This window comes from Triturus cristatus, chromosome 9 (genome assembly GCF_964204655.1).
Source record: "Triturus cristatus chromosome 9, aTriCri1.1, whole genome shotgun sequence".
NCBI classification, from domain to species: domain Eukaryota; kingdom Metazoa; phylum Chordata; class Amphibia; order Caudata; family Salamandridae; genus Triturus; species Triturus cristatus.
In genome coordinates, this window is record NC_140592.1 from 290,369,487 (window position 1) to 290,390,571 (window position 21,085).

The window sequence follows — 21,085 nt, forward strand, 5'->3', positions numbered from 1 at the left end:
CTTCTCCAGGGCCACCCAGATTCCACACTGGTACCCCTTAGGGGCATCCTACATGCTGTGGCACATCTCATCTAGGGCCTAAAGAAATATATTCACATCATCCACATCCTGAAGGAACTCGTAGGCTTTTCTTGTCAGTCTGCACCATTTTTAGTACTAGCTGCATTCTTTACAAAGCTATCACAACCAGCACCAAAGTTTATTTTAAAGACATGCTTAGCGTCGCTGGTGAATCTAGGCACATCCACAGTCGGGACACCCTCAGACTATGGACTAAGAAGTGTAAATGTTAACAACAAGACAGCAGATCTCTTCAATCTATGCACCACGGATCTTGAACAACATTCCCAGATACATCAGGAGTGCAAATGCTGCTTCAATTGAGAAAAGAGTTGAAGACTTGACTCTTTAAAGAACACTACATCGCAATGCATTAATCACTCACAACCCAACTTCCTCTTCTCCTACTCATTGACTTTATGCTTGTCTTTGACCATGTACAGCACTCTGCTGCCTTCTGACTAGGATTGTGCTATAGAAATACCCCAAACACAGAAACATACTTTACTTCTTTTGTCATTAAATGCTTTTGCAACAGGCATTACATCAGTAATGAAGATTGGAGCCGGGCTATGTCTTATTAAACACCTCAAGCAGCTTCAAATTCCAACAGTATTTCAGTAAAATTGGCAGCATACTTTTTTAGGCATATCATAATTATTTAGGGAAACCCCGCTCTCTCTTGCCATGACTGATTAGACCCCAGCTCTGGACTTTCAGAAATCCTGATACGGAGCGTTTCTGGTTTCTCTCAAATCATCAGACATCTCAGATCTTGAGGACCTCCCGAGTCTGAGGTTGTCTGAGAATTCTCCTGCTTCCTCAGAGTCCAGTGTGTCTCAAGAGTCCTTCAGGAGAAGGATGGGTATGCCACCTCACTTCACCCGAAAGTGCCATCAAGCAGGAGCGTAGCTATAGTCCATGGGTCATAAGGTAAGCAAGGTTAATGTGCCTCCAAACAGCCTGTTTGGGTATTAAAATTCAAATGCAGCCATAATTGGAGTGCAGTGGGCCCCTCGCAAAACGATGGCAGAGTGATACAGCACCTCCTGAACTATTGATAGCTGCACTTCTGCAACCAAGGTGTTGAGAGGACCTCAAATCAGCAATCGGAAAACCCACAACGAACAATTTGATTTGAAGATGTTCATTGGATTGCATTTTATTATCACTTAGCAAAACTAATATCCCTCTCAATTTTCACGCTCTGTATTACATATAGCAACTTTAATTGTATAAAAATATATAGTCATTTTTATTAAGTCAATACTGCAAAACCAAAGTATGCTCCTAAAAAAGCTCATAGATCACATTTCATCAACACACATATTAAGATTACAAACCAAACTTGAAAACAAAATACCTCCCATCTCCAAAGAATGTATTACACCTTGTTTATAAAGTTATTCTTTTCATTTAGATGTGATGAGACATATAAAAAACATACAGTGAGGCACAACCCAGGGCAGAGGATAACTAGATTGTTTCTCTCCACAGCTGTAACAATCTATTAAATCGCAAGCAGTGATGGAGCGTTTATCCGCCCAGGTAGCAGGCTGCAGCACTTAGGTGTGTGGTTTGAAGTGTGTTGTTTTGCCTTAAGCCTACGTGGAAGTATTTCTGTGTGATGTGCAACTACCACTGAGTTGCGGTTATTCAGCTATGGGTCACGGCTCTTTGCGGTATGATGGACGAGAAAGTGTGAGAGCTAACACATATTTTTTTATATTGACACCACAGACACTTAAGTGTGTCTACTTTCTTTTTCAGATAAGTGTAAGTTACAGAGAACTGATGAACCAATTTCAAGGAGCACCAATTTCCATATTTGTATGTCAAATGTGTAGTTTGAGTCAATATCAATGCAACTAGCAATCCCAAAGCCAATGCTATCATATTCTAGAAATTAAATCCAAGATAATTGTTAACAGATGGAAATAACTGAGAAGGGAAAACTGAAAATCAGCTTTCTGAAAAATGTATTTATGAGTGGAGAATTACTACCATCTATTTACTGCTGGGAACAAGCACAATTTGTTCTGTGGTGTAATGAGGTATTACCACGTATGTAATGTAGTAATACCTTATGACTAAATATCAATAGGAGGGTAGAAATGTGCTTTAGCACAATTACTCCATTACTATATTATCCTGAATATGGGTGTAAGTGTTTAACTTTGAACTGTTAGCTGGTTAAATGTTTTTGCATAGAGGTAGAAGAACCCCAGAGGTGCAACGAAGCGCTTCATGTATGTGGGAATTACCGCCCAGTGAAGCTATTTTGGATTGGTTTGAGTTGGCACTTGAAAGCAGGGGTCGGACTGGCCTATAGGGCACTCAGGCAGTGCCCGAAGAGCTGGTCTTACAGAACAGTGTGTGAGCCCATTTTTGGGCTCTTTTTGGGTAGTTCTTTCAGTTGATTTCTCTGATATTACCAAAAACATTGCCTGCAGCAGGAAAAAATGCATGCAGTCTCCGGTGCCTTAGAAAACACATGCACAGCATATCTTTTCAAGTTAAAATCTGCACCGATTAGCAAACGTGGGTCACTTTTTTATCTATCTGTTTCGAAAATAGGGACCACTTTCATTATGGTGACCAGCCTATTTTCTGTCGCAGTCCGACCCTGCTTGCAAAATTACGTAGAGGTTTTATGAAAAAAGAATTCCTAGCATTGTGGGCTGTTGTGGTAAGAACTGCGGTGGATCAGGAGAAGCAGAGGAGTGCAGGGCGGGTTATGGTAGTGGCAGCGGTTAGACTCCTTAATGGTGTGCAACGGGAAACATCCATTACAACGCAGTCATTACAACGACTTACCTTTACAACGTAATTTTCTATACATCGCGTGCCATTACAATGCATGCCATTACAACGCATGTCACTACAATGCATGCATTACAACGCAAACCACTACAACGCATGCCATTACAATGCATTATAAGGTAAGTAATGGAGATTTTTTTAGTATTAGGGTGGGTGTGGGTTTTAGGGTGCATGGGAATAGTAGTTTTTACCCCTACGCTATCCAACACTTCCCCTACTGTTGCACTCACTGGAGTAGGAATAGTCATTTTTACCCATACATTATCCAACAATTAGTCATTTTTACCCCTACACTATCCTACACTTACCCTACTGTTGCACTCACTGGAGCGAGAAAAGTAATTTTTTCCCTACACTATCCAAAACGTGCCCTAAAATTATTATGCATTGTTATGGTATGCGTTGTAATGGTATGCGTTGTAATAGTAGTTTTAAAAAATGTGTTGTAATGGCATGCGTTGTAAAATCATGCAATGTAATGGTAATTGCGATGTAAAGACTGCGTTGTAAAAACATGAGTTGTAATTGCATGCGTTATAACGTCATATATTCATGTGCTACAGTTGACTGTAGATAACTTTGTGGTTGATGAAGCACCAGGGCAATGTGAATTTGGCCTGAAAGACAATGCAGTCCTCTATTCACGCGGGTTATGTAGGTTTTCGCCATTGGGCGAAGACTTTTGCTTCACTATTTTCAATCTATTGCTGCTGACAGATTCATTTCTTTGGTGGGCCTATGAACAGGGCATTGCAGAAGTCAAGTGTTGCCCCAGTACTTGCCTGTGAGGCTAATTCGTGTGCATATTGTAAGGCCTGGATGTGTCTTACTTGCCTGGTGATATTGTGGGTGGATTTAATATTTTTGTATATATATGATTGGTGCTCAGTTGATTTTGATATCTATCTTACGTAAAACCCTTTGGTAAATACAAGGGCAAAGTCACAGCACAGATATATACTGTTTTTAGAAGACCTACTGCCATAAGTGGCCACTGAGTGGCAGAGATGAGGAAGAACCAGTGGTAATGAATATTTCACATTTCCAACGCTGTGTTTACTGTGCTGCCAAAACACATTGCTGATGATTACTGTGAGGTGTCACAGTAATATTGCAAGGCGGCAGAGTAGTAAATATATCTGACAGCTCACCAGGATCTAAAACACCTCCTCTGTCAGTAACATAAACTATTGTTGCTGGAAAAATAATTAAGAGCTAGCACGTAAAATATCCTAGCCAATCAGGTGAACATATTGTCGCCACTTCACAATTTTAATATTCATTTTCTAGAAAATAATCAGAGGCTGGCATAGCACCTAACAGAGCATCTAACTGACTTCCAGATGAAAGGGCATTAGAGATTAGGGGCAAAGTGTGATAAGACCGAGATCGCATATTGCCTCAAGTAGGAAATGTGACCCTGCTCTCACACCTGCTTCCCCAACTTATCGTCGGTGCTTAATTTGTGAAAGAATAAGTGCTGGGAGCCAAAGCTTTGTTCAGAAGCCTGAGGCCATTACTATTGTTCGGGGTGCTGGATCAGAAGACTATATAGCCCTGAATCCATCTCATGCCTCTTTAGTTCACCACCAGACACTCCCATGCCCCTTTATCTTACTTGTGAAAACTCCTGCTTTCTCTGTTTGTCAGTTTTCTATGGCTTTCTCTTTCTTCTCCTTCTCGCTTTGTGTGTTTTTCACTTTCTAGCTTTGGATCCAAGACTGATAAGAAAAATTAAGTGTTGGTCACTAAAAATGATTTTCAGAGGCCCCACCTGCAACCACTCGCTCAAATTAAGCAAGGCTTATAGCGCATGCTACAAAGCTATGCCCCTTCGCTTCCATCTTGAATGTTAGCACTGTCCAGGATGGTGGGAGGACTTTGGTCAGATTCAGAGTTTTGTAAGGCCGGTTACTCCGCCACAAACGTAGGAGCTACCCCGGAAAGTGGGCAAAGGTTTGGGGAGCCTGGCGAGAGTTCCGGGGCACCGATATGGTTACAGACTGAGGGAACAAAACTTGAGCTGGGCGATTAATTGGATTAGGGATATTGTCTAACCTTGTATATCACATGGCCTCAAAAGCAGCAGAGGTGATTTAGGTTGAGTTCCTGTTATTCACATTGGGTGCTTAATCATTGTAGTACTATATTTTGTTGGCTACTGTTTTTTTCTCCATCCTACATTGTATGATGAGCATTTGTTCAATAAAAAGATTAAAAAAAAAAAAAAAACAATAGCATTTGTAATGCGGTGGATGAGATGTCCGTCACGTTTGTGACCAATTAACCCGTCCGCCGAATTCTAAAACAGGCCCAAAGAACCTATTTAGAATGTGACAGATAGGGTACTGTGCCACGATCATGGCGGATGTCTCATTCTCCATATTACAAATGCATTATAGTCGAGGGCACTTGTAATTCCGGGATTGCACAACCACCGCATTCGTTACAGAGTCTCTGCCAACATAATTCTAAATAAGGACCCAAGCGTTTACTGATGCTGCTCTAGTCCGTTCGTCCTGGTGCATGATCAATTATCTTTACTGCTATATCCTTTGGCGAGTTTCCTGTGAATCCAAAAGAGGTCAAATCCACAGTTAATATAAAGGTAGACCACTCCTCATTGGACAGCATGTTTCAAATCCATACGTGGTAGCTAATATAGCATTGAAAGTCTGCAACGACTCCAGAAGTTGTAGTGCACTATCTTTCACCTTTATACAACTTTATTGCTTTGTTTATACAAATATTATAAAATCCATGAGTAGGGCAATGACAACTCACTACTTGAAAACCTACTTACATCAATCAATAGTTTACGTATAAGAATATCCCTTTGAGTTCAGTTCCTGGTGCTTAACCATTGCTGCCTTTTCGTGCCATGATGATTCGCCCTTAGTCCGCTAATTGCTTTGTTCACGACCGCTGTTTCTGAAATTCCAAATTAGAACGTATTTCTTTAAAATTGACCAGCTATTTGTGTGACTAAAATCCTAAATCTTCCGCCTCCATGATTAATAATTTACCATATCACCCAGTCTGAATGTTTCAAATCTACCTCCAATTATCATATTGTCCTGATAATGATCCCTTCCAATAGCTGAATGTAAGGTTGAAATGTCAAATTCTTCCTCAAAATCAGATTATTAGTTTTCATATTTGTACTTTGTCAATGATGGTTCATTTTGACGATGGGTTTATCTTCACTATTATGTGAATTTCTTTTGAGCAATCTTTAACATATCTAATAGTTAGGCCATTTCTAATTGTATTTGAACATCGAAATGTTGAGCGATCCATTGAAGACAATAGAGTAACTCCGCGATTATAATGGCTGGTATAAGCTTTCTACTCCAACATTTCACTGTTTCTCTTTATGTTTCTTCTGTTTTAATTTAGAACATTCTTCTCTTAGTGGGTGCAATGTTCTAATAGTTGTATAGCCCTACTGCCTCAGGCTATACTGGTCCTTAAAGGCCCGCTGCCTCGTTTTAGGCCCTCGCCGCGGTTCGGGTTATAACTCAGGTTCGGGGCCTTTAACAACCGGTATAGCCCTCGGGTGCGGGCTATATGACTATAATAAATCCCAAGAAGTTAGCCCAGATACATTAAAATGCTGCCTTCTGAATCCAGAAAAGTAGCCTATCGAATGATTTTTGATTAAAACAGGAACCTATGCCCTTGTTCTTGAGTATAGTTTGTAGTGAATCCTGCAGAGGAAGTCACCTCCTATAGCGAGGTTTATAAATACAAAAGAAGGATACGTTTAGTCTTTCAGTTGATCTGTTATAAATCCAGATTTCATACAGTGAATATGGTAAAAGATAACAGAGATGACATTCCTTGCATGCTATTTTCCATATGAGGCATTCAGGTTTCATGATGACACAGAGTTTGATAATCCCCCCCCAATGAACTCTTGGCTTATTGACACAGTTTGTTTTTTCTTTCTGAGACCACCAGACTTAGTGGAACCGAGTTTGAGCATCCCCCGAGATCTCCAGGCTTAACCACACATATGCCCACAGTCCTTGATCCCTCTAGACTTACTGGCATAAGGGGTGCTGATGCCCCTGAGATCACCAGAGTCAACCACACTGAGTTTGTTTATCCCTCATGCCACCTTGGGACTCAACCACACAGGGACATTTCACAAAGGTATGTATCAGTATAAGCAGTACTCCTGCAGGAGTACTCTTTTACACGCTCTTAAATACCTTAGTGAGTCAGCCCAAAATTCCCAACTCCCTATTAGTTAAATTGCAGAGCGTACACAGTCCTTTCTATTTATACTAAGGGTATACAAATATACATTTTATTCTCATTTTAGATGTTTTTGGGACCAATTCACAAAGGCATGTAACCACACGTAAAAGAGTACAACAGGAGTCCCAATTAATACACTCCAAAATACCTTTGCGAAGAGGCCCCACAGAGTTTACCTATAAGTCCTGGACCTCTAGAGCTACTGAGGTCCTGTTTGCTGGTCCCCCTGAGACCCCCAGCATTGGCACACAGGCTTTGCCTCTTTTCCCTGATACCTACAGCGTAAAAGACAAAGGTTTCGCTTATCTTTTTTTGAGACCTACAGACTCAGATACAGGTTTCCCCCTACCTTTTGTACGCACACACACAATGGGACAACCAAGACCCAGATTTTCTGGCGAGAGTCTTAAAAGTAAGAGGTCAAATGTGGGCATGGTAAGGAAGTCATATATAAATCTTCCCGTCTAGGCGTCTGCACAGCGCCGCTGGCTCTGTGTCTGCAGAGTGTGCTCTACATTAAAGTGACAATATCTTGATGATCCTGGCCATTTGCCTAATGCCGTTTGATTAATATTCCAGAAGCAAAATCACTTTTCTAGAAGGGCCCCCTTCCAGCAGCTGCCAGGGTGAATTAATCAAGTCCGTGTGAATCCTGCCGAAGGGGAAATCAATTTAAAATACTCGAGCCACTGTGCAGTCTTTCTCTCCGGCCTCAGCGTGAGCTTATTATGTCTCTATGGGGAGAGGTAATCGAGTCCAATAACTACGCGGATACAGGTCCGCCAGGCCAATGAGAATCCCGCTGAGCACTTCTGAGAACTGGGCAGGTCAGAGGTCAACCGCGCTCCAGCTTCCTGGGTTCCCAGTGGAAACAGAAACTTCTTTCAGGCTGTGTTCTATGTCCATTTAGAAGAGATGAATTTCCTGGGCTCACCATACTTGCAACTGATTAAGTAATGATATATATATATATAAACAAGCATTGGCAAAAGCCAATAGGTCTCGCCTTGGAGAATGGCTTTGCCAATGCCACTTAGCGATGTTGTACTGCATTGGCAAGATAATGTGAAGCATGTCCAACAGAGACAAAAAAAGGTGCAAGGACATGGCTGTGGCACTTACGTCATAATATAGATGGAGGCAAAGTTGATGATGTGTGTACATATGCTGCAATACACATGCACACGTACAAACTGACAGTGATGCAATTTGTTTATTTACCGATCTGAGATGGATCGGAAATTTAAAAAAAAATAAAAGCAGTAAAAAAGTAGGAGGAGGTGACAGCAATTTGCTGCCTGGTCTTCCCCACCACTCGAAAACTATAAGTGCAAAATAAAAGTTGTTTTCCAAAAAGGCAGCAGGTGGGGGAAGCAACAGAAAGTTCATGGATGGGGGTGAGTGGCCCATGGGTGACAGCACCGTGGTACGAGGGAGAAATACACAAGCAATAAAGCAACACAGAGTTTGGGGAAGGGAGGGAGTTTGGTTGTGGAGAAGCACACAATGAATAAATAAAGAGGTTCCATGCTCATGGGAAGATTGAGGTCAGCAACAAATTTTAATGCAGGGCCTTGTAAATTGCAAACACAGTAGCCTTAATCTGAGTCTCTCGAAACACATCAGAGACTCTTGAAACACATTCTCTATGCTAAACAGAAATAACACAGACTTGCTGTAATGAAGACCAAGACAATTAGCAACTAGCCAACTGCATCCCTTTGTGATAGATATGGGTGATTTTTAATCAGGTTTATAGCCCAACAGGGCCATTGAAAGAACTTTAATTGATGCACAAAGCCACCTGTTGGAAAGGATGGACCTCAGCGATGCAGCTGTCTTCATCCCACTGCACTCATCGTTCGCATCCAGCATCCCCGGCAACACATTACTTTCAGTCATTTTTAACAACCGTATCACCGGGGTGTCCTTAGCAGGTTTTAGCTCCATACCCTTGGTCATACCTCATGGAGTTCTGCAGGATTCATATCTGCCTCAAGTCTTGTTCAGTTTGTACATCCTACAACTACTCCAAGAGCTGTTGCATCGGCTAAGTGTGAAATCTCCCACACAGACAATGCATAATTCACTTGTAAAGTTACTTGCTCTGCGGGTAATTATATTATGTGTAAACAAATATTTATCTTCCTATTTAAATATAGATACCTACCAATTGGTTAAGCATTAATGAAACAAAGATTGATCTGTTACTATGAATAACGCAACCCAATTCGAAAAATCTTCAAAGTAATGTCCTATGCAGATGTTCCTAGGAAACCTCTACCCTCCCACTCTCCAGGGTCAGAGAATTAGCTAGGACAATAGGATCAGATCGGTAGGATTTGGCTCTTGAATACCTTACAAAAAATAGAGAATAACAGCTACACACCATTTGTCAAGTAACACATGAAACCATTTAGGGGCATATCAGCAACAACCGGCGATAATTATCGCTAAGCGCACTTAGAGCTAGGATAATTATCGCCGGCTAGCATGGATTTTCATCGCTGAGATAGCGTGCTATTAGCAACGCTTATCTCAAAAGTGATAAAAATCCTCACGCTAACTGCCTAACGTGAGATTATCGCTGCGATAATCTCACGCAATGTGGCGTTAGCTTGCTGATAGGGACTCACAAACTTAGCCATGATATCCACCTTCCATAGGATATCATGGCTAAGTCAGTCCTGAAGCAGGCGTAAGTAAAGTAGCAATAACAGGGGTTATCGCTACTTTTCTTGCCGCTATGCTTCATAGCGTGGGGCTTGATGAGCGACATTTCTCATGTCAGGTCAGGAACGCCCACTTTGCATCTCATTAGAGATGCAAAGCTGGGCGTTAGGAATTCCTACGCTAACGCAGGTTTTCACGCGTTAGCGTGTGCTTGCTAATTAGGCGATAAAATTATCGCCGCTTTTCGGTCGAAAATGGCCGCAAAAGAGGCGATAATTCTATCGCCTCGCCTTGCTGATATGCCCCTTAGAGAGTTTTGCTCCCATTATTAATAGTGGTGAGTGCCAAACAAATGTTAGTGCAATTTGCGCTCAATTCTAAATGTGAAGACAAGCTAAAATTTCATTTACCCTGGAGTTTCGAATACTGCATTTTTCTAAGTGACCCAGTGTATGTTATCCACTACTTTACACTTTCCAAGAAATGCTATAAATGACTTTATCAGAACTTCTCAACATCCTTTTAAAGCAGTGCACCTAATATGTGCATCGTTTTTCAAAGTTCCTTTTATATCTGCTACTTCGGCGTATTTCAGAACTGTTGTTCAGAAGTCATCCATCCTTACTGCAGAGATTCAGAGGTTATTTGTAAATTGAAATTCGAACAAGAATTGTGGTCATGGTCACTCTAAGGTCGCACATGATAGCAGTCACCAAGCAATTGTTCCCTACAAAGAGTACAATTTCCTTTATGCCCTTGACTTTGAAATACAATGTATGTTGATGTCTCCTTAAATCTGAAAGAGAAATTGCTATGCTAACTTACTTTGGAAATACTTGTTCGGCCACAACCTAAAGTTAAAATCTAGTCTGTACGAGCTGTAAATTATTTCATCGTACATTGTCATCTCCATCGGGTGCATGAACTCCAATTTCGATAACTCCAGGGTCTCCCATCCACGTTTTCCAGCATGACATCCTTTTCGTTCTTGGAAATTTTCAGAATTGTTATCTATTACCCTTCACTTTCTGTCTGAGTGGATATCCCAATTTGTTGCTTCTCTGCTCCAATCTGTTTTTGAACCCGCTGGAGTCTGTCTTCACTCTTTTAAAACAGAACCATCAACAGTGAGGTCATTGCTTCCAAACAGACCATCAGCTCTGCTTCCACTCCACACAGTGTTGTTAAGTAATTTTAATATAAGCTTACTTGGGCATCTCTCTTCCCAAAGTCGCTAGGAATATTTCCCTGCCACTTGTTGGGTTATCTTGGGTTGGTTTATCTCAATGTTGTGTTGTGTTTTTTTCTGAAAAAGAGCAGTTCACATTGCAAACCAATGAAAAGCATTCCTTGAGAGATCCTGGTCAATAGAAGCCAGAGCAAAGGCATTAAAACAAAAAAGAGACTACAGGGAAAAAGCAAAGTGGTGGCCATTCTGAAATTGGGGGGGAGAGGTGGTGCCTACTATAATGTGTTTGCACGATATGAGAAAATAAGATTGAACTAGAGTCCAATATAACATGTTATCAGTCTTCCATGTGTTCAATTCTTTATTGTTCTGAATGTCGCTTCAAAGACTGAAGACAATCCCACAATTCCAATCTCTTCCATTTCATAAAATTCACACATGTCAATATATAACGTTTACTCTGATAGTTACCAGAGCCAACACGTTTCCCACCACAAAATGGTTTCTTCAGGGCTGTCAAATTAAAAAATGTATTGTGATTAAAGTAAGTTATGGTAAACATCACTCCAACCGTACCATAAATCAATATTCTCAACAATTTGAAAACCAATTGAAACCCTTTATACATTACAGTTATGGATATGTGCAAAATCCTTACATTCACTAATTTAAAGCCCACAATATATTCTCCACATTTCCCAATAAATATCTTGCACTAACCTTAAGTTTAGAAACCACCTAGAATTTTCATTAGTTAATAATACTCATCTAAATCAATAAATGATTGTCCAAGTATATTCTCAACTTAGTTGTCAGATCCTTTTTAGACTCATCTAATACAGATTTTCCACCCACTGCATGATTTAAACGATTTTCAATTGATGGTATGCTTCTGTATTGTATACCTTGAAATCCATGACAACAACATTACCACCCTTGTGAGAGTGCCTAATAAAAATCGAAATATCAGACTTTTATTGATGTAATACTTCTAATTCATCTGTATTCAAATTAGACTCAAATACAATTCTTTGTTACTTATCTAAATCCCTCTTCACCAAATTTCGAAAACTATCTCTTGCATTCTCAGCTTGTGCAAATTGAAAAAATGTAGACTTTGATTTTAAACCACTCGTAATGTATGAGTTGGGATCAATGTCAAGTTCATTTGCTAAATCTTCTATATCATGCTCTGTGCCATCCTCCAAACTCATTGCATCTGAAATGACCATCAGCTGTTGAATAGAAACTGGGCTCCTATCTTTACAAATATCCATATGTTTTCTCATCAGAGGTTTGTTAGCAAAATAATTTTTACGCTTAATTTGACTAAGAAATCTAATAAGATCCCCTTTAGCTACCAAATCATTGCATCTATTCATCAGTGCAAAACATAGACCTTTATTAAGAACCTTCACAGCTATAACTGTTAAGGATCTACTTGATACGTTAACCATAATGTTTTCTATTTGTTCATTTCCTTCAACCTCAGTGCCCTGGTTCTTACACCTTCCTAGTCTCTGGTTTCTATGGCAAGATCACAATTTCCTCCCCTGTGCCTACTTTTTCCTGACCTCTTCTCAGACCCTCCTATATCTCTCTTGCAGGTAGTTGTTGTCAGTCTTCTCTTGTGTTAAATTCTTTATTGTTCCAAATTTGTCTTCATATCGGTTTGAAGACAATCCCATAATTCCAATCTCTTCCTTTTTGTCAGAAATGGGTTTTCTGGTTGGCTAGGGTATGCACCTAAGCTAGACAGAATCCAGCACTCTCGACAGGATAAAAGGATTACATATCTAAAATAGGCCCTGCTCACCCTCTTGGAAGCTTGGCACGAGCAGTCATGCTTATCTCAGAGGCTCTGTGTAAAGCCTTTGCATACAACACACAGTGATACACTGAAAAGTCTACAAAAGGACACCAAACCAGTTTCTGAAAAATATTCAATATTTCTTATCGTAAAACAAGACCTAAATGATAAACATCCATCATACAGTAATCCAAAACACTAATCAAGCAAAAATAGACTTTAAAAACAGTTCCTTGAAGTCGATAACTCTGTCTGGGCTATCAAGGCGTCGTGAACAAACAAATTCAACATTTCTGGCTGACCGTGGCGTCGCCACCCATCGACAGTGTCGGGGAGACCTGAAAAACAGTAACTTTGGAGATCCGGGGCGTAGGACATTGCAGTGCGCTCTGGAGGAGCGGCATCGGCAGGCATCGGTTCTGGAAGTAGTTACACGAGTCGTCAGGCCCTTGAAGTCACTCACGTTGCAGGTTGAACTCCTTGAGTTTGAAGTGAGGAGCGCCAGTGTTGGCAGGTGTCGGGGCTGAGGTTTGAAGCAGAGTGGTGCGACGTGGGGTGCCCTCAGGTCACGTTGCAGGCAGTGGCACGGTGACAGATGTTCAGCAGTGTTGGTAGACCAGGGCTGCAGTGTGAAGCGGGGCAGTACTCGTTGCAGTGCTGACAGCTCATGGTTCAGGCATCTGCATCATCGTTTGCTGAAGCGCTGTCGTCGGTGACCCAAGGCTGCCATACGAAATGGGGCAATGCGGTGTGCAGGGCCCACAGGTTGGAATGAAGGCAGTGGCATCGGTTGACGAACTGGAGTCAATGGCACTGGTGTCAGTGGGCCAAGGCTGCAGTGTCGTACGAGGCGGTGTGTAGTATAACTTAGGAGTGGGCAGCAGCGTTGATGTCAGTTTGGGGCGGCATCGTCGGTGGCACTAGGACTGCTGTGCAAATCGAGATGGTTGCTCAGTGTTTTCCACAAGCGGTGTCCACAGGTCACAGTGCAGGCAGCGGCAGCAGTGATGGCATCGCAGCATCTTTGGGGATACCAGGGCGGCAGTGTGAAGCAAGGCGGTGCGCAGTGTGGTTTCCGCAGGTCACGGTGCAAGCAGTGACTCGGTAGCGGCATCAGACAGCGTCGCCTGTGAGACCAGTGAGACCAGGGTTATGGTGCGAAGTGCGGCAGTGCCCTGTGCAGTGCCTTCAGGTCACAGAGCCAGCAGCGGTGTTGTTAATGGCGCCACGTTACCTTTCCTCCTATGTGGCGGCTGAAACCTCCCGTTCTAGAAGCTGGTACCCAGAAGATGTTGAAGTCTTTGATCTACCTGAGACTTCCAACAGGAGGCAGGCTCTACATTAAGCCCTTGCAGATACTTAGTATGCAGAAAGAACAGTCCAGTCCTTTCCCTGCCCAAGACAGAAGCAGCAACTGCAGGCCTACCCAACAAAGCAACAACAGCAATGGGCCAGTACTCCTTATGGCACCTCTTCCAGCTCTTCTTCCTGGCAGGTTCCTTAGTCCAGCAGTAATCTAAAGTTCTGGGGTCAGGGCCAATATTCATACTACATTTCCCTTTGGAGTTGGTACAAACAAAGTTCCTCTGGCATACATACAAACCAGTTCAGCCTGGCTCAGGCCAGGTTCATCACAGGAGGTGGAGACAGCTTTGTGAGAGGCAGCCACAGTCCATTCAGGTGCAAGCAATAACTCCTCCACTACTCTAAATGCAGCCAGGTCTATTCAGCCTGGCTATGAGTCACCCAGGAAAGAAGGCAGGACAGAACTTGTGTCTGTCTAGTGTGAATGCACATCTCAAACTCCTGTCACTCCAAACCCAGACGGTGAATACACAAATGGCAGAGGTACACAAGATGCTTAAGCAAGAAAATGTCCACTTACTCCTTTAAACACACTCCAGGCCCAACATGAAGGTCGAAATGCATTGGCGCACCTATGAATGTGGCCAGGAGCTATCATTAACTGTATAATCTGCGCATTAAGTTCTGTATTACATGATGAAATCAGGATCTCAGCTGTACAAAGATCTATGCTGTGACCACCATTAGAAAAGGGCCAAGCAGTACCTTTTGGACTGCACACAAGAGTCTAAGGACTTGACAACGGTACAAAGTTAAACCGATGTTGTAACCAGACGCAGTGAGAGAGTCTATGACTAAGGTGCCGATTACGATCCGGTAAAAACCGTGTACGAACCGTCGGTCGGAGCGAATTCCCCGTCCGACTCGTACCCGGTCGTAAAACTTTACAAACATGGAATTACGATTCGCACGGAAACACCATTTCCGTACGAATCGTAAAAAACACCGCCCGACGAAAATATACATACGAATGTGATCCGGGAATGCTGCGACGTGACGTCGGGACGCTTTCAGGCAGCGTTTCACGACCCAGGAATTACGATTCGAACCGACAGCAGTCCGGACGGCAATATTTGCACGGCACCCAAAAAGTGCCGCAAAAGCGAAGTACGGCGCGAAATGACCAGAGTAGGTGGCCCGGTACGTGCCGTACCCCCCCCAGCCCCCGTAGGTACGCGCCGACCCCCCCCCAGCCCCCGTAGGTACGCGCCGACCCCCCCCAGCCCCCGTAGGTACGCGCCGACCCCCCCCGCCCCCGTAGGTACGCGCCGACCCCCCCCAGCCCCCGTAGGTACGCGCCGACCCCCCCCCAGCCCCCGTAGGTACGCGCCAACCCCCCCCAGGCCCCGTAGGTATGCGCCGAACCCCCCCAGCCCCCGTAGGTACGCGCCGACCCCACCCCAGCCCCCGTAGGTACGCGCCGACCCCCCCCCAGCCCCCGTAGGTACGCGCCGAACCCCCCTGTATGTACACCCGTGTACGTGTCGAACCCCCCCGTGTACGTTCGAGTCGAACCCCCCCGTGTACGTTCGAGTCGTACCCCCCGTGTACGTTCGAGTCGTACCCCCCCGTGTACGTTCGAGTCGTACCCCCACCCGTGTACGTTCGAGTCGAACCCCCCCGTGTACGTTCGAGTCGAACCCCCCGTGTACGTTCGAGTCGAACCCCCCGTGTACGTTCGAGTCGTACCCCCACCCGTGTATGTACGGTGCGTACCCCCAGCGCTACGTGCTGGGGGTACGCACCGTACATACACGGGTGGGGGTACGACTCGAACGTACACGGGGGGGTTCGACACGTACACGGGTGTACATACAGGGGGGTTCGGCGCATACCTACGGGGGCTGTGGGGGGGTCGGCGCGTACCTACGGGGGCTGGGGGGGGGTACGGCACGTACCGGGCACCTGTTTGGACGTCTCCATGGTTGTTATGGGAGTTCGGTGCGGACGGTCTTTTAACCATACGGTTGTACATTCGGACGCCCGGGATGGATCATGATTCCTCGGTCGGACTTCACCTTTCACGTTTGTACGGTGAATCGTACGAGGACGTGTCGGACACATTTTCCGACCCGAGGACGTGTGGGGAATGATTCCCAATGCGGTTCGTATGGACTTTTTACCATGCGAATCGTGATTGCCAGTTCGTACGGCACTTGTACGATTCGTACGGTAAAAAGACCGGATACGAGTCGCACGGGGATATTTTTTACAGGATCGTGATCGGCACCTAAATGTTCGGAAAAGTGCAAAACGAATCGAAAATCTAAAAAGTTAGCAACGATACAGAGTCGTTTAAATAATTATTTGCACCATATTTCCGAACCTCTACTTGTGTCCGCTTTACTCTTTTGCGATCCTCGACCAAGTCATCGGAATCACGTTAACTTACTCACGACGGTAAGATTACTACAATGGTTTAAATATGCACTGTAGTTAACATCATGTATTCTCGATTCACTTTGCACTTTCACGAACAATCACTTTGTCGTGGACTCTCTCACAGCGTTTGGTCACCACATTGGTTTAACTCTGTACCATTGCCAACTTCTTAGATTTTTGATTCACTTTGCACTTTTACGAACATTTAGTCATGGACTCTATCACAGTGTCTGGTTACAGCATCGGTTTAACTTTGTACGGTTGCCAACTCCTTAGATTACTGACACATGTTGCTCTTAACAACCGATCATCTCATCGGTCACATGTGTTTTTTTTCTTCTTGATTCTGTAATTTTCACTTTTTCAAGATTTTTTTAACCACTTTGGCATGCATTACAACTATTTTACATTTTAATATCAATAAGCACATTTTCTCTGGTGTGATTTGTTCGATTTTTTATTCTTCCTGTTTGCCATTTTCTCACACTTAGGTTATGCATGGTTCACCAGAAATTGTCACTTTGGGTACACACTGCTTGAATACTTCTGCCTGATCAGCGTGCTTTTGCTTCATTATTTTAGGTGCAAACTCTCCTGAGGAAGGGCTCTGCCCGAAATGCATTGGGTCTGCACAAATATGATTCACCCAAGTCTTTGTGTTGTCATGATATGAATGGCATACATTTTTGAATTGATGAGCAATCAGCTATGAGGTTTGAATAAATTCATATTGAGAACTGTTTAACGTTTCAACTCCTGATTAATATTGGATTACTCCATCTGTTGACATTCGGCTGTGCATTTAGGGGACGCTAAACCTGGAAAGGCGCTTTTTCATCACACTGGTGCAGTGACCAGTCATCTGAGAGTCTAAAGTTTCAGGCATACTAACCTGTTACCAAAATATGAATTATTCCTATTATAATGTGGACTTGCTTATGGAAATGGTGTGAAAAATAGATATTCTTTGGATTTGTGCCATTACGTCTAAAATTATAAGTGCAAGAGTTAATTAAAGTTAAACAATTGTGAAAAAATATATACAAACTGTAGAAGTATAATTAAATTAAAAAACGAGTCACATTATTACAAGGAGGTTTAGAAATCACTAGCAGCTATAGAGTCGCTTCAGAACAGTGATGTACAAACATTGTGGATGTGCCGAAGCTGATTTGTTTCCTTCACTCAAGTTGTATTTGAAAAGAATATTCCAAGCTCCTGTTTTTACTGCATTTGTTTTTTTAGTTTCAGAGGGGCTGATTCGATGGGGAACAGACTTCTGTCCATCCGCCACTGTCCCGGGGATGTGGACTGCCCACCTACAAGGCAGCAGTCTCACAGGTGGGATTACAATGCAGCCGCCACCAAGGCAGCTGCAAGTTCAATTTTTTCCATTGCAGTGGGTGCTGCTGGATGCAACACCTGCCGCAATATAAAAAAAGCACTTTTTGCATTTCCCTGCACTACGTGGCAGGCACCATGCTAAGTCCAAATCTGGTCGCCGGGAAATGGCCTCACGAGGGCTGTGAACCCGCACCGACAGGCTGTCCATGGTAGGTTCACCGCCATCGTAATCAACCCCATAGTTTTTATGCAGAGTAGCTATGCCACTTTTCACCAGTAATTTTTTCTACATGTTTTTAGGTCTCGCCTAGCCATTGCGTTTACGCAATCGCTATGCGAGACTCTAGTAAGAGGGGCATTTCATAGTGCTCCCAAAAGTGGATTGCATGGCGAGCACGCGAACAATCACGTGCATCGTGCCGCCATGCAATCCATTTGGGGAAGCGCTTCAGCCCACTGGCGCCCTCGGCATCATACTTCAAAGGGTCCGCTCCCCCGCCTGGAATGCGCTCCCCCGCCCCCGCCAAGCGCGCGTGCCACGCTCCGCCGCGTCTCGCCGTGACAAATTTGCTTTCACTTTCGTGCGGAGAGCGCTCGCGTCCGGAGCACTTTAGAAGCCGGGCTTGTCTTGTTTTCTTCGTAATACGCATTTGTTCTCTACCTGGCTCCCCTCTTTTTCCTAGGCCTCTGTCTCTCTTACGACCCCATTCCCTTTCGCTCATGTCTGTATTTACTGCTCTCTCTCTCTTCGCTTATGTCTGTATTTACTGCTCTCTCTCTCTCTTCGCTTATGTCTGAATTTACTGCTCTTTGTCTCTCCCACTCTCCCCATTCTATCCTGCTCTCTCTCACGAGCCTTCCATCATTTCCTATCTCTAACCTGTGGTCCCCGTCTACCTCGCGCCCTCTCCCCTCTTTGCGCCCGCTCCCTTTCTCGTGTCGCCACCTCTTCCAACATTGTACCTCGCTGTCCCTGTCTAACCTGCAGTCCCCGTCTACCTCGCGCCCTCTCCCCTCTTTGTGCCCGCTCCGTCGCCACCTCTTCCATCATTGTACCTCGCTGTCCCTGTCTTTCTCGCGCCCCCTCCTTTCCAGATCTCTGTGTCGCTGTGTCTCCTTCCCTGTCAGGCCTCTTCTTTCCTCCCGGTGTCTGACATTTGAGAGTCGCTAATGAGTGCCTCCGCAGTCCGGCTCTCACTGATCCCTTGGACACTGCCGGGGGTATGGGATCCTTTCCCTGCAAATAATAAATTTAGCTATGTGTTGCGTAAGAGCCTAAAAGGCTTTCTGCTGCTACCGTGCTGCTCGGCGGCCATTGATATTATATCAGGGCCGGTGCTGTTGCTGTACTGCAGTTTCATTAAAAATGTGATCTGTAGCTTTAAACATGCAGCTTTCCATGCAGAATTATGCCAAGTAATTCTTGGTCTGCAAACTCGTAATTGTGTACAGAGATTTCCGTCGGTACCGGAAATTCAGAACGCCTGGAACGGCTGTATATAGTTCCTCAATACTTTGTCCATTTCTACTAGTTGTGTTTCATCAGCTTTTAAGAGTAGCGTTCGGGTCACTCCTTCCCCCCCCCCCTATCTAGTCTCCTTCTAGGCCACTTTTTCCATTTTGCTTGGACATTTGATGCTCGTCTTTTGGCTGCCTCTTTCTCTTCTTAATAATTATACTATAATATAATACTTGGATTTGTATAGCGCCGCTAATAACCCGTGAGGGTCCGTAGGTGCTGTCCGTAGGCAGGGGGAAGTGATTTGCCCAGAATCACAGGATGTTGAGCACACGACGAGACTTAAACCTGGATCTCTCAGCGCCCAAGTCGGCTGCACTGGCCGTTAAGCCACACCCTCCCCCTTCTGAACGTAGCATTTGGACCACTTCTTTGTCATTGACTCAACTCTGGAACACGTCCAGGGCCGGACTGGTAATTTAAAACAGCCCTGTCAAAAAGTATAAACTTAGACCCCATGTGCACCAAGTGAGTAACCCCCAGCACATTGCTCAGTAGGATTTTATGTAGGATAATTTTGGAAAAGTTAAACCAAAAGGTGCATGTTAACTGCTCAATTTTTCAATTATATTTGCCACTTTTACTGACTGCTCCGAAAGGGATTCAAATAAAGATTCCAGTACATTAGTGTTTACCACAGTACCGCGAAGCGCTATTTCTACACAGCTTCTAATCATGCATGCCATGTATCTGGTGAGAAAAAGGACCTATTTGTTGGTACAGTTATGAGAGGTTTTCTTTTAATGCTTCCATTCAAAAGTCTTTGAAGCTCATCTAACAAGCATAGAAAATGCAACAGGGGGAGGAGGAGACTAGCGCGCATCCAAGATGGTCGCGTGAGCACAGGGCTCCCCGGACCCTTGCTGCTCCTCGGAATTTATCCTGAGAATATCCTGCTGTGGTTTATGGAATCTGGCAGATGACGACCGGCTGAGCACGTATCTCTTTTCAGAACTCGAATCGGACCTGGGAATCCTGAGTCGTCGTTGTTCGAACTTTTGGGACCCACCCGACGGAGGTGCCCGGGGCGAAGGTGAACCGTGGAGCCGTGTCGTAATTGAACAACAGCGGCTGCAGTGCGGTGCCAGTGGCCGCTCTACCACTTTCGGTTTCACTTTCGGACTTCAGGGGGCTGGCCGGCGAACGCACTTGCTGTGGCGGGGTGTTTCCTTGGCCTCTGCGCGAGGCTTTGTCTCCACCTGCCACTAGTGTGCCCATCGCCTTGGGTCCCCCCGCACCGCTATATTGTGGTCTCTGGTGAGGCGCTGGTCTGCGGTGCCGGTGCCCCTACGACCCTTGATCGGCGGTCCCCTTCGGTGTCCGTGACCACATGGGGGGCAAGGGGGGCCCCGAGGGGCGTAAGACTAAGGCCTCCCTCCGCGGGGGACCGGTCCAGGTCAACAACATGGACCGCTACACTCTGGGCAGAGGGTCCCCTGGAGCGACCGGCCCCCCCCGGACGCCGCCGGTGGTGGCACGACCGTCTCTCCGGAGCTTTCCCTGCAGGACATCATGGGCGCCATTGATGGCATCAGGGAAACCATCGCCACGCAATACGAGGCCCTGGCCCGTAAAATCGACACGGTGGCAATCGATGTCACCTTAATTCGGGCAGATCTCTCCAAAACTAACGAGAGGGTTCAGGCTCTCGATG